At 47.5% G+C, this 14,322-nt stretch overlaps 1 protein-coding gene across 1 annotated transcript in view; it reads left to right on the top strand.

Annotated features, from left to right (window-relative positions):
- ATXN10 (ataxin 10) overlaps positions 1 to 14,322 on the top strand; it is a 159,685-nt gene that overhangs the window by 72,911 nt on the left and 72,452 nt on the right. The gene's annotated exons all lie outside the window — the stretch shown is intronic.

Here is a 14,322-nt window from a genome sequence, read left to right as displayed (position 1 = left end):
CTGAGCAGAGAGCCCGATGTGGGACTCGATCCCAGGACCCTGGGATCATGACCTGAGCCGAAGGCAGCGGCTTAACCCACTGAGCCACCCAGGCGCCCCTAAACACACTCTTAAATCATGTAGAGAACAGTGAATAAAAACAGGTAGTTGAAGTGCCTAGAAATTTTCAAACACATGGTAGACATTTCATAAATAGTAGTTATTATGGACCATTATCTTAATCAAAAAACAAACAAAACTTTAATCGTGACCTACCCTTAATGGATCATAGCAAATAAGCATTTCTTTCTCTTTTGAAATTGATACACTATTTAAGTATTAAATCTTTGGAAACTTAGTGGACTGCCATTGGAAGCCTCTGTTGTGCTGAGTAGCTTAGAGCTCGCTAGACTGAAGACGTGAGAAGGTGATGAACAAGATGGCAGGAGAATTGGACCACATGCTTCACACTAAACTAACTAGCCTACCTGTATTTTCCTCATGTTTTTCTTTGGGCAGCATTTGTTTTGTTTCGTCAAATATCAAATGCGTATGTGGCAGATCCTGTTTTTCCAAGACGGCAGCAAGAACGCGCCTGCAGCGTGACTATGTCGTCCTCCCATCGAGGATTAGCATTTGTTTCTCCATTTTCTTCAGTCTGGAGGGCTAAACCTCTGTTTTGACTAGTCACATGTGCTGAGAGTGATCTTGTATCGTTTCTGATAGAGCCTAGACTGGTCTGGCATATTCCATTTCTAGCCTCGTCAAAGCTGGCTAACCGTGTCAGATGTGTAGATCCCCAGAGATCTCTTGCTGTGATTTGCTCAGTCTGCATGGCGGAATGAGGGGAGAGAGAGAGCCGTGACAGGGAACACCAAGGCCGTGGGCCTGTGAGCAGGAGACCGACTTGGAAGTTTTTTGGATAGTTGTGCAGTTCCTTAGTTTTCCTAGTTGCACGGCTGATGCCACATGAGTTGGCGACGGCCTGCCTGGGAGCACCCTTTCTGAATTTGTGACCCACAAGGTTGTGAGGGGTAGTCCCAGATCAGGGGGAAAAATGTCGTGTGGGTTCTGTAAGGACCATGTGATGGTCCTGTAAGCTGCTGTTGGACTGCACCTTCCCTGCAAAAGATAATTCTAAACTCTGAACAAAAGACAGCAGTATGAAGATAATCAAATTTGACATGAACAGGCAGATTTTGGAATTGAATCGCCCCTCAGAAGAAGGCAGGAGCATAGTGTGTTTACCGTGCAGGGCACTTAAAACTCTTAATAGAGAAAATCCGCACTCCCTTCATCCTAAAGAAGTAATGGCAGTTTGGAGTTAAGCACAGCCATTGGAAAGTGAAGGAGGGACCCGTGGGAAGGAGAAAGCAAGCTCCAAATTCTGTGTATCAGTTGTCTGAATCCATGCCTGATGCCTGAACCATGCACATAGGGCAGGATCCAAGCAGCTAAGCTAAGGATGAAATAATTCTCCTGAGTTTTGAGCTGCCACACCAGAGTTGACCATGTAATTGCACCCAAAAATGCTAAAATAAAAATATCAACCTATTTTAAGGAATATAAGAGAATCTAGAGTTCCCCCAGCATAGCGTTCACAATGTCCAAGGTACCATTCAGGCTTACTCTAGGCACGGGCAAATATGAGCCATTCTCCAAGAGAAAAAAGACAATCAGCAGAGACTACAGCGACGCAGAGGCTGGTTTAGGGGACAAAGATTTCAAAGCAATTGTAACTAAGCTCGAGGATATAAAGGAAGGTATGCGTCTAATGAACGAAAAGATAGCGTAAGTCAGCAGAGAGATAGACACCAAAAAGAGAACCAGATGGAACGTCCTAGAACTGAAGAATACCGTATCCAAAACAAAATTTAGAAATTTTACTGATCTGTTTGACAACTTAGTAGAGATGGCAGAGTGAAGAGTCGGCGTGCTTGGAGACGGGACAGTAGGAATCACCCAGTTGGAGAGCAGAGAGAAGACTGGAAATCCAGCGGTCATCTTTAGGTGCTGACATTTGGAGATGGGTGTGTTGTGCAGCCTTTGAGGGCAGGACACGGCCCAGAACCAAATGCCAGAGAACATGCTCTGAGGTGTGTACCGGTTCGACGCCTCCGCATTTTCAAGCAGGCATGAGTGGAAGACTACTAATCCCCTCCCCAGCCTGGAAAATTACTGGACCGATTTTTCTAAGAGAAAGTTGATAGAGAATAAAACACTTTGCCTTTTTAATGGCCAAGACTGCCTTTCTTGAGGATCACAAAAGAGGTGGTTTTTCTTGTGTTTAACTATTCTTTTGTTGCTAATTTGGATTGGCCTCTTATAGGAACAATATGTAGTAACCCTTAAAAGGCTTATGAAATAACTCACCAAAGTCAGGATCAGGTTGCGCCGTGAGTAAATACGGAGTGTGGCCAAGGGCTGCTCTGGAGAGGTCATCGGGGCTCACAGGAAGTCGGGCTATGTTCCTTCACGTGTGCCATTGCTAATAGCGCTGCTGATTTCTGAGCAAACATTCTCGAAGGTATGAAGACGTTCATTCTTTGAGTTTAAGAATGCCTCTGTTTCTCCTCCTCTCTTACCTATGCCAACAAAATCCTCATTCTGGCTGGCTGTGACAGACCTTGACCTTGCCCATTGTTGCCTCAAAGGATAGAGGTCATGTGCCCTAAAGATGACTTTAGTTACGATTTTAGAGAAATGGATGATAGTGTAGTGCAGTCTTTCTCACCAGGCTGTTAATTCTCATTGTATTGTCCAGATGACTGTTCCACTTCTACCCAGATTTGTGCCCAAAGGGGAATTTGGCTCTGTCTCTGCTCTAAGACTAAATATTTGAGTTCGGGGGATTTCGTATCCTCTAACCAGATTCGGTTCATCCTTCACTCGGGAGGAGGGTCTGAAGACCTGTTTCGTGTTTATTACTACATCCCAGGGTTGTGGATAGCGACTTACATGTGTTATCAACTTGGGTCTTTGTATCAGCTGTGGGAAGCAGGTTCTGCCAACCACGTCCAGGAGAGGCTGTCAAGTGTCAGGTGAGTTGAATTGTTCAAAGGAGAATTGAGATTTGTCCGACTGAGCTCCTGGGCCTGTGCTCTCCCCAGTGGACCACGGTGCCTCATTCAGGAGTTTCTCGGGGGGTTTCGAGGAAGAGGAGGTCAGCAGACTTCCTGATCAACTTCCCACCAAAGATGCTAGAGGCCGGTGTATCTGTGTCTACGAGGCTAGCCAGGCCCCTTCTGCCCGCTCTGGGTTCGAGTCTGGCGCTGCTGGGTAATCACATCTCTGTCTCTGACTCATCTGTTCGTTAGATGTGCGTGTTCCCAGCTCTGGGGGTCTTTTGATGGAGAAGACAGACCGGTATCTCTTCCTCTGAAGCTTTCACTGAAGGAGCAGCTGGGGACTATCCTTGCCTCTCTGAACTAGGATCCCAAGATGACTGACTGATTGTCCTAGATCTTCGTGCACTCCCAGTTGCTCTGAGGTTTGATCAGAAGCCGTTTGAGCCCAGCTGGGTCTCTGGGCTTGTCTTTGTCCCTTCATTCATTTCATCGGAAGTGGTACCCACCTACTGGATGGCGCCCCGTACGGCCGGGTGGCCCTTTCCCTGGTGCAGAGGATTAGTTTTCCTGTTACCTCCGCATTGGTTTCTTGGAGCCTTAGGATGTCTCCATGGAAAAGTCTGGAAAGCTGCCATCATTTTCTAAATGAGGAAACCGGGGCTCAGAGAACCCGTGATGTAGTGTTCCGTTGGTGTTTATTGAATGGGAACCACTGCTCTGCCTTCCGTGGGGGAGACCAGAGTCACTGTAGTCAGCCCGTCAGAGAAGAGCGGGCGAGTGGTGTCCTCGGGGCACGCTGGGCCAGCAGCAGCCCCTCGAAGCAAGGACGGGGGCTGGCCTGCACCATCGTGATAGGACGGGTGATAAGCCCCCTTGTGCGTTTGTGTCTTGGGGCTGTATTTAAGGGAGTCAGGAGTTCCTGGCCTCAGGTGAAAAGTCTGCCTCAGGAAGTCACTTCCCTGTCCTCCCATGGATTGTCCACGCTTAATTCTGCGCACGTGATGAATCGTGGTGTTTCCTGGATTGTGAAGGAGTAGCCGGACTTCCCTTTCCCAGGTCACAGTAGGGAGCCGTTCCCAAACCCTTGGTGACTTCTATTCTTACCTTGCTTTTTGTGCTCGGCAAAACACAGTATTTCCTTGCTACATCTGTACTGATTAGTTTACTTTTAAACCTTTGTGGACCTGAAATGGAGATTCTGTTTTGGTTTCTATTGTAAGAAGCACATGGGTATTAATGCTGTAAACACCAAGAAAGCATTCTTTGGCTTCCTCTTTGTTAGCGTAAGGAATGCATGGTGTGCTTTTTTTCCCCTTCTTCTTTCCTTTGCTATTGTCAGAAATGCTTTGAGTGAATTCTTGATGAGAAGAAAACCCAAACATGGTTGCTGTTTTTTTCCATTAAAGTTGATTGCATTTTTTTTTTCCAAAGCGGGTAGACAAATGAGCTAGTTTGTCTACCTTCACTTCTCCCGCAAAGAAACTGCATTGATTTATAAGCTGGGCCACAGTTTGAATTATTCCGTCCATTCTGCCAAAAGTTTTGTGGAAATGCTGCTCAGTTTCTTCTTTTCCTTCTCCCCTCCCCGGCAGAGAAGATACCCAGCATTCACACGTATGTTCGATCCCATGTGTTCAGACATATGCACACAGTGAGCTTTCATTACATCCGTGACTGCATTTTAAAAATAAGTCTGTAGTGTACGGAAAAGTTCAGATGTGAAGGCCGGAAACTGTGTTTGGCCAATTCTGAGTCCCAGCTCAGAATTAACTATTACGAAGGTAGGTTTCATTGATATACATGAAAAAATCTTTAATATATTTTTCATTAAAATGTTTGGCCCATTATTCCTAACATCTAAATTGTGCCTCCCACATCGTTGGCATTCAGTAGATTTTTTTTGCGTGCAAATTTATTTTAAAAATATTTGTGGAGGGGTGCCTGGGTGGCTTCGTCTGTTAAGCTTCTGCCTTTAGCTCAGGTCATGATCACAGGGTTCTGGGTTCAAGTCCCCACACAGGACTTCCTGCTCAGCAGGGAGCCTGCTTCTCCCTCTCTTGTTCCTCTTTGCATGTGTTCTCCCTCTCTCTCTCTCAAATAAAGAAATAAAGTCTTTGAAAAAATGAAAAATAAAAGGTTTGTTGAGTGTCCACTCTGTACTGAACATAGTTTCTCTTCAAGGAGTGTATATTTTACTATAAAATTTCTTTACTGTATTTGCGAACAGAGACGTAGTAAAAAGAAAATACCTTTCCAAATGAAAGGCAATGTTCCTCTAAATTTTGGGTTCTATAATTATTTTTTAAGATCCTTTATGTTTACGATATATTCGAGGATACTCTAGGCTTACTGTAATTTGCCTTATTTTTATTTGACTTATTTGACCACATCTATATTTTAGACTCTAAGAACGTCTACCTAGCGTAGTATTTCTAAGGAGTTAGACGGTACGTTTTTAATCCAAATTTTAGGCTTTGTAGATCTGACTATACTTTTTTCATTAATCTTAAAGTCTTCGATTAAATTTACAATTGTTAAGTATTCGTGACGTGATGAATTTTTAGCTCCTTTTTTTGGGAGGGTGATGGGCACCCTCAGGTCTTCACATCTAGATGCCAGGGGTCAAGAGTGGGCAAACTGTTAAACCCTTATTTTACCATTTCTGTTTGGTGTGTTCTCAAGCAGCGCATCTGCCTCTAAGACCATGAAGCTTAAGCGATCAGTTGCTGTTTCCTCATCATTTCATTTAGGTTGCTGCGCTTAGGGTTCCTGCTGGCTGGTACTGCGCCCAAACGGGCCGACTGGTGGCTGACTCGTCAGCTCCCCCAGGTGACTGATGGTTGTGCAGAGAAAGGAATGCCAGGTCAGCGTGAGGGTATCGTGGACCCCAGGCTCTCTGTCCTCACACACGCCCTGCGCCTACACTCTCGGCCCGTGCTAGGGGGGCACTGTGTTCCCAGCCAGTGTTCTTTCCCCAGGTGGTGACCTTAGCTTGCCCTTTAGGTCTCAAGGTCAAAAGCTGCCTTCTCTGCAGAACCTTCTCAGATGACTGCAGAACGGCTTTTTCCACCCACACTCTCCTCTCCAGCCTGTACCCACCACTCTCACTGCCCTGCTTTATCCTGCACGTGTCCCCTCTGTTTTCTGAATGTAAATACACTACTGGTTGTGGGTTCCAGCTTGTTTCCGGTATGTGTGTTGTTACTTAGGGCTCCCGTGTAATACACACATGTAAGTGACCCCGGCAGGTCATGCTAGGTTGGATTTGGGCGTCACTCACTCTACCTTGGCCAGCCCAGCTCCTAGTCCTCCCTCTCCCCATCTACACCCATCTCCCCCAGCCCCCCAGCCCCTAGCCAGGGGTTCTTCGCTTCTTCCTTGATGATTCGTTTGTCATGAACCTGCTCTTCCTGGTTGATAATGGCGTCATCTGTACTCTCTGCCAGGGACATATTTTTCCCCTTTTACCGGAATCTTCCATGGCATTCCTCAGCGTCTGACTGCTTGGGGAATTCCAGGTAGGCTGCTGAAAACATCCTGGCAGCGGTTTCACCCATCTGTGGCTCCTCTATCTTTACGTGGTGTGTCACGTTCGGATACACAGATACGGGTGATGTGCGTATGGAAAACTTCGAGTAATTGGGAGAACTCAGGCAGGACCTCGTCGTTAGATACCCAGATCGGCCTCATGCTTTCACGATCTCAGCCATGTAGCTTGGACAAATGATTTCACCTCTCCGAGTCTCAGCTCCTGTGTGTGAAGAACAGAGACCCCGACGCCTGCCCACGGGGCTGGAAGGAGGAACCGTGATCGCATATGTGAAGCGTCCGGCAGCGCGTGTGCGGCTGCTCAGCTGCTGTTGTGAGCGGGTCTGGCTCACGCCAGTGTCTCCCAGGCTGTGTATTGAAATAGAAGCTCATAGACAGCATTTCACAGGTATTTATGAAGTTGAAGGTAATCCTCACGTTCTGTATTCTGTGTTCATCACTTTTAAAAAAAATATATATTTTATTTATTCATTTGACAGAGAAAGATCACAAGTAGGCAGAGAGGCAGGCAGAGAGAGGGGGGAAGCAGGCTCCCTGCCTGCTGAGCAGAGAGCCCGATGTGGGACTCGATCCCAGGATCCCAAGATCATGACCTGAGCCGAAGGCAGAGACTTTAACCCACTGAGCCACCCAGGCGCCCCATCACTGTTTTTAACAGACAGCACATTTTGGAGGATTAGTAAAGTGAAGCAAATGTGAGAACTTTCTTCGGGCTGAGAATCCTTACTTCCCCTGTTTGACCACGCACGCTCTCTGTGTTGAATTTGTCTTTGGTTACTGTCCTGTAAAGAGCCCAAGTGTTTTCTGTGTGGATCCACGAATCCGTTCTAGCTCACTTCTGGGAGTATGTTAAGAACTTTCAAATGACGGGCCTGTGGCCTGTCTTGGTGAACCCGTGTGTTTTTCCTCTGTCAGAAACAAGTTGCACAGAACCCCAGTTTATTGATTCGAAGATTGAATGTATAGGCAAGATCCGGCTTGCTTAGAATTCCTCTTCTTTGTAATGTAATCCCAGTTCAAGAAATATGTCAAAATTCATAAATCAAGCTGTCACCATTAGTTTCCTGAACCTACAGTTCCTGTTACAGTAGGTAAAATTAACATTCCTATCTGGAGGACACATATCATGGCTTAGCTTGGTGCAGCTGTAAATTTTTCCTTTTTAAAGGCCCAAAACCCCTTTTTGTGTCTTGTCTAGAGTGATCAGCATGTTCTTTTGCAGAAAAGAGGCAAATTATTTAAAAGGAAGAACGTACTGAATATGTAAATGAAATGGAAGAGTCTGCTGTTGTCTGTTACTTGATCGTTGCACACAGACTGGGCCCCAGGCCGATGCGGGCGATGCCGCCACCTCCACTGTCTTCCTCACTGGGCTGTGGCCGTGAGCTCTTGGAAGGCAGCTCACACCCAGTCTGGGGTAGCCCCTGGTGTGTCGCATTCTGGATGAGTGCCCCATTTAACTGGCTGATCAAAGCCCGGAGGAGTTAAATTCCTTGCTGGGAGTGATCGGAGCCTGAATTCCAGGTCCAGGGCCAAACTCTTAAGACTGGGACTCCACTGTTTCTGCACTCACCAGAGGGAGCATCTCTTGATCCTTTGAGGCCTGTCATTGGAGATCTTTGACCACCTTTGTGTGAATCCTTAGAGCCGGCACCTTTAGTCTGGCCGCGCAGGGGGCGCTGACGGCAGAGCCCTTCAGAACAGTGCTCACGCTCAGTTCCTGTGGGCTGCTTTGTCGTCTCAAGTGCTCCGGGGAGTCTGTGACTCCCCCGGGGGTTCATGTAGAGAACTACATCTCTGGGGCGAGCTGTGCATTCTGAGAAGCAGCGTTTACCCACAACCTCCATACCTAGAGGGAAGATACTGGGCAAGGATTTGTCCATGGTGACTCAGCAGTTTATAAAAGCCCGGAGTCCAGTATTCTCAACCGCCACTCCGTCTTCTTTACTGAGCCCTCTGATCAGTTTCTAGACAACAGGGATTTCAAACGGATTTGTGTTTAACAGTAAAAACAATTATTTCACAGTATCCATAACAGAAAATATCTGAGACTTCAGGTGAAGGAAAACCAGCCACATAAGCTGAGAGAAGTGTCTTGTTGCTTGATGGAAAAGTGGGATATTGTAAAACTATTGTCTTTAAACCCATATGTCTGTTTATTGCTAGGCCGGTAAAATCCTACTGAAGGGGGAAAAAAAACCCAGAATTTTGACCAAAAAATCATGAAACTAATTGGGGAATTTTCTTAGCAGTATTAAAATCTACAGCTGAAATACTCAGCAGCGTACGGAGTGTATGTGTTAGTGGAAGAGAGCATGTTCTTGGGAAGCAGACCCCCGAGAAGTGAGAAGTTGGCCTGTGACAGGGGAGCCCCCCAACCAGAGAGGAGGCAAAACTCGTTTTATCTGTGAGCTGGGGGTAATTGGTTAAATTGTGAAAGAAGCTGAATAAAGTTGCGTTGATGAAGGAATAAAATGTTACAGCTAGAATCATGGGACTCGGGAATAGTAGTAGTTTATTGGTTTTTCAGAATAACCAGGGATATTTTGTGGAGTAGAAATAATGAAGATTATCATAGATTTGACTGTGCCTCAATGAGGAACTCAGCCTTGAACCAGCATGTACCTGGGTTCTGCTAGGTAGTAGGAGGCTGGCCTCAAGCTAATTAGTTTTCCTCTCCGTGACTCAGTTTATGCAGCCAAAAATGGAGCCATCGTAGGACTCCTGGCAGAGGGTGGGTGTGAGGAGTGAATTAGATGATCCACTTGTGGGACATAAGCGAAGCTTTTATACTGAGACTTACTTTAACATTATTACGTTGTATTAGGAACAACCTACTTTTCCGTCAGTTGGAAATGTTTAAATAAATTATGGTAAGGTGATACGCATCCAGTAAAAACTGTGTTTTCAGAGAGCATTCATTCTCTTGATTCCGTAGGCACTCAGGATAATGCGGTCAGCGGGAATTCAGAACAGGACACGGGGCTGTACGGAACGAGCCCTACTTTCACGTTTGTTTACATTGCACACATACGCATGCGATAGTGAATAGACTCCATCGGTAGCCGCTGTGTCTGGGTGTAAAAGTAAGGACAGGTTTCTGTCTCTGTATACTTTTTGTAGTCTTGACAGCGAATGTGAATTACTTTATAATAGCCAAGAAAGTGCCGTTAAAAAAGGAAAGGGGCACATGGCTGGAGGTCCTGGTAAGAAGAGAACCTACTTAGCTCTTTACTGCCTGACGTCATTCTTTGTCCTGTGCCTGGTGGGACACAGCATCCCAGCCCCTCCTTGGCCAAGGTTCCGGGGCTTTAACAGTTAAAATTTCAGTTACATTTTTTAATTGAAAGATTTTAATAAGTAAAACGTTGGCACAAGATCTGGATAATATTGCTAACAGATCATTAGTAGCCGGGGTGGAGGTGGTGGGTGGTGTGTGAGAGAGGGGGAGGGAGAGAAGAAAACAGAAAGAAGAAAATATCCTTCCAGTGTGCTGAACATTTTTTCCGTCATCAAAGGAACAGAATCTGAATTTACCCCAAGTCGTCAGGTGTCGCGATTCGGGTCTGTGAGCCTCTGCCGAGAGGGCGAGTGTCTATGCTTTCTGTTCCGTATCCCACCCCCCCGAGAAAGTCTGAGCGCTCTCTTGACATTGTGAAATTTCTTTCTATCTCCCCAGGCTTTATTTCCTTGGTTAAATGAGAAAAGTGTTCTGATTTCAAATAATGGAGAGTTCTCACGTTTTTTTGAAGAATAAAGTAGCGGTGTCTGTCACACTGTCACACATCTGAAACAGTTTTGATCTTTAGCATATTTCGGGTTTTTTTCTTTCTTTCTTTCTTTCCTTTTTTTTCCCCCCTGGCAGCAACTGAAAATTAAAAGGATCAAAGCCATGTCCCTATAATGGGCTTGTTTTCATCAGGACTTGAAGGCACAGTCGGACTGCCTCCCCCAGCCTCTTAAAAGCCTATTGCTTACCTTGTTCTGATAGAATTTAATTTCATACCCATCACATTCTAATGGACCAGGCATGGTGTTTAGTCTCAAGCTGTGGGTTTTAGTTTGAATTTCGATCTGCTGCTGTGCCGCACTGAAGAGTCAAGTCAGGAATGATTTTGAGTCCAAGTGTGAAGGCGCGCACTGTTTGGCGTCGCGGCAAGAGCTTCTGGTTCAGCCCAACAAATATGTAGCTGCCATATGCCGTGTATCAGCCAGAACTCTAGACACGGGGGTGCAGAAACGGATTTGGCCCCAGGCTTCCTCCCAGGGAATGCGCGGTGTAGAGGGGGAGACAGGTGTGAAAATGGGTTGTGCGACGGCGTGCTGTGTGTGTTCAGAGTGGGGGCGGAAGTGTTGTACGTGCTTGGTGGAAGTGGTTCACCTTGGCGCTTCCAGAAGAGCCTCTGGGGTCGAGGCCTTCGGGGAGGGACAAGGAGCAGGGTGGCGGGTGGAGGGAACGGTTGGCCTTACGAGGGGTTGTGCGTATCCCCTGGCTACGTGCTGGCCTTGGCTGGACCTGAGGGCGTGCGGAGGGGGAAGGGCGGGTGGGGGGCTTTGTGTGCCCGGCCCCCGGGCTCTGAACTCCGCTGGAGGAGTTGCATTAAGATACCTCTCCTCTCTGAGGACGATCCTGGTTCTCCTTCGTAGCCAGGTTTCCTTCCTTGCACTCTCTTCGTGCATTTTGTCTTTTCCCTCCTCTTCTCTTTCAGATTGCTGTATTATTTCTAGCTCTTGGGGTATGATTTTCTCATCTGTAACCTCCCCACCCCATCTCTCCCTTCTCTCCTTTCCTCCATCTCTGTCTCCCTCTCTCCTTCCTGCCTTGCTCTGTCTCTGTCTCTCTTTTCCCCTCTCCCTCCTCCTTCCTTCCCTCCTTCCCTGTGGTTTGCTCCCAGCAGTTTTCCTGGTCCCTGGGTTGTGGGCTTGTTCTCCCAGAGCGATCTTCCTTTGCTTCCATGTCCTAGGACCGGTTAGGGCGCACACATCCCACCTTTCAGCAGTTTCCATATTAATGTCATTTCTTGGCTAAAGGTTCTAGTAGCACACCTGCAGCGTGAGTGCGGATGCAGCACCTACATGTTGTCGTGGCCCAGCCCCCCTAGTCGCCCTCCCATGCTGGACAAAGCATAAGCCTCATTAAACTAGTGGGAAGAGATTTTCACAAAGTGGCAGCCTCTGGTGGGGCCTTAGTCTGCGCTGTGGGATTTTATTCCTTGTCAGCGGCTGTGTAGGCTGAAGGCCACTTGCCGGCAGCCCCACCATGATTGGGAAAACCCAGCCTCTAGGAATTTCGTCCTGGGTGGCTGCTGGGCACCTTTGCTTCTGTCTGCCTCTCTGGCTTTTTGTTTCTGGCATCTTGGGTGATGCAAAGTCTGGCCAGTGACAGGGTGATGCCCAGGACCCCTGAGCCATGGGGGGTTAGGCACAAAGGTGAGTCCTGTCAGCCAAGGAGCGGGCTTCTGGGTCCCAGGGAGCAGACCGGCTCCAGGGTTTACTGTGTGAGCCTTCCCCTGACTGTCTGCTTACCCTGCCCTTCAGCACGAGAACATTTTGATTTGGGGGAAAAGAAAATTGAAATTTGTCTTTTGACGTACTAGCAAGGCAGCCTCGTACATGTCATTTTAACTTTTCAGAGTTTGTTTCTTCATCGATAAAATGAGATACTACCTGCGTCTCTCGTGAGGTTTGAGTTATTGTCAGTGGTGATGACACGGATAACTGCCTCTTGTGCAGCCTCCCGTGTGTCCTGGAGGGGGCTTTCACAGCTCTGGTTCGTTTCATCCGGCCCAACTCCACAGCCCACGTTGTCCTGGGTCATTCTGCCTTTCTAGGGTCAGCGTGAAGGGAAGGCCTGGCTCACAGCCCGGTGCTCCCTCTCCGGGTTGATGCTCTTCCCGAAGTTCTCGGAGAAGGGCCTCAGCCTCTTGGAGACAGGCTCTTGAGCACACAGCACCCACGAATGGGAACCAAGAGAGGGAGAAGGCTGGGGTCCTTTTCTGCCCGTGAGCTGTTCGTACATTGTTTGCCATTGTTGCACAGCTGTCTGCCGCCTTCCGAACACGGACTGGCTGTCTCTTGCTGGGCAGCATCCTCGAACTCAGCAATGCTGGGCGTGGGGCCCTAGGAAGGAGAACCCTATGTGGCCCCATGCTGTCGGGTTCGCCCTCAGAGCGGATAGCCTCCTAGGTTGGCTTCCGGCAGTCTCGAGCCTGCCTTGTGCTGGAAAAGTCCACGCAGAGCTGCCCTTCCCCTGAGTGAGGAAGGTTCTCCCCTGGTTCTCTGTGATCCTGTCTTTCCTGTGTGGTTCCATCATGCTAAACCTTTTGTGTCTTTTAGTTCAAATTTAGGGTAAAGTGTAAATGCACCTTGGAGGGGAAATACCTTTTTTTTTTTTTAAAGTAGGCTCCATGCCCACCATGGGTTTTGAACTTAAGATCCGAGATCAAGACCTGAGCTGCGATCAGGAATCCGACCCTTAACCGACTGGGTCACCCAGGAGCCAGCTTGGAGAGGAAACACCTGAAATGTTTATCGGTCTTGTGCATCTTTGTGGGACGTGTTACCCTCTTTTTCGGAGCGCAGACTCACTGAGATGGTTCGGAGAGACCACGCTTCCCTTCTGCGCCGGTCACTGTGGTCTGTTCTTTAAAGGCTTATACTCTCCACGATGCTCCTAGTAAGAACTTGGACACCTACATTTTCTTTTGGAGAAATGGCATCAGTTACTTCAGCACTTCAACTTCAGTTGGAAAAAGAGAATTTTAAGCCTCAATCAAGACCCTGGAAAAGTAAATTACTTCGACAGTGACTAATAGTAACAGTCAGAGTATTAGAAGCAAGCATGGTGCGTGGTGCGGCAGCCGTCTTATCAGCCCCTTCCGCTTGGCAGTGCCTTTATGCTCGTGCCATTGCCTAGACTAGGCCGTATTGTCGTCCCACCTTGCGGATTTGTAAGTGGAGGCCCAGCAGGCTTGAGTACCTTGTTCAAAGTCAGGCACAGCCAGTCAGCGGGGGGAGCCGGATAAGAGTCTGTGTAACTCGGCTCCAGGTCCACACTCCTGACCAGGCCGCGCCGCCTCCTGGCCCCCTGCTGTCCTCTCCACGTTTGGCCTAGACGCCGTGTCGGCTGGGCTCGGCGATAGCTGTCCGCTGGGGACATTGCGAACCAAAGACGTGATGCTTCTAGTTCTCTGTGTATGGTCACAGACTTGATTTCAGCGAAGGCCTGCAGAGTACCCAGTATAAATCTTTCAGGTGTAAGAGTAAGTTTTTTCGTAAATTAAGTTTAAAATAGGGTTCTCTTTGCTTATCCAGAAGATTTTTAAGCTTTGAAAGACTTCCAAAAAGATGTCTATATTAAAGAAAATTTTATCTGCTAATATAACACACACACACACAAGCAAACTATATATGTTGCTTAATCATGTAAAGAAAAATCAAGTATTAGCATTAAAAGAAAATTGATAAATCTCCATGGTGAACTTTTTAAAGGACCTTTCCAGTTTTTGTGTGACCTTCTCTGAAGAGGCCCTTGGGCGCGGCGGCTCACCTGCCGAGTGCGAGAGACCCTGCTCCCTTCGCAAGCCGAGGGGCCGGTCTGAAGCTTCCTTGTGTGTGGTGGGGAGGCGATTGTCCTTTCCAGGTGGAACTGTTTGTGTTATTTGTATTATTGTACATCTTGTGTTACAAATCCTTCCCCAAGCTGCACTTAGCTCATGTTACTCTT

The sequence above is a fragment of the Mustela nivalis genome (assembly GCF_964662115.1).
Source record: "Mustela nivalis genome assembly, chromosome: 7".
Classification (NCBI taxonomy): domain Eukaryota; kingdom Metazoa; phylum Chordata; class Mammalia; order Carnivora; family Mustelidae; genus Mustela; species Mustela nivalis.
Note: the sequence above shows the minus strand (reverse complement) of the source record. Positions and strands in the feature narration are given on the sequence as shown.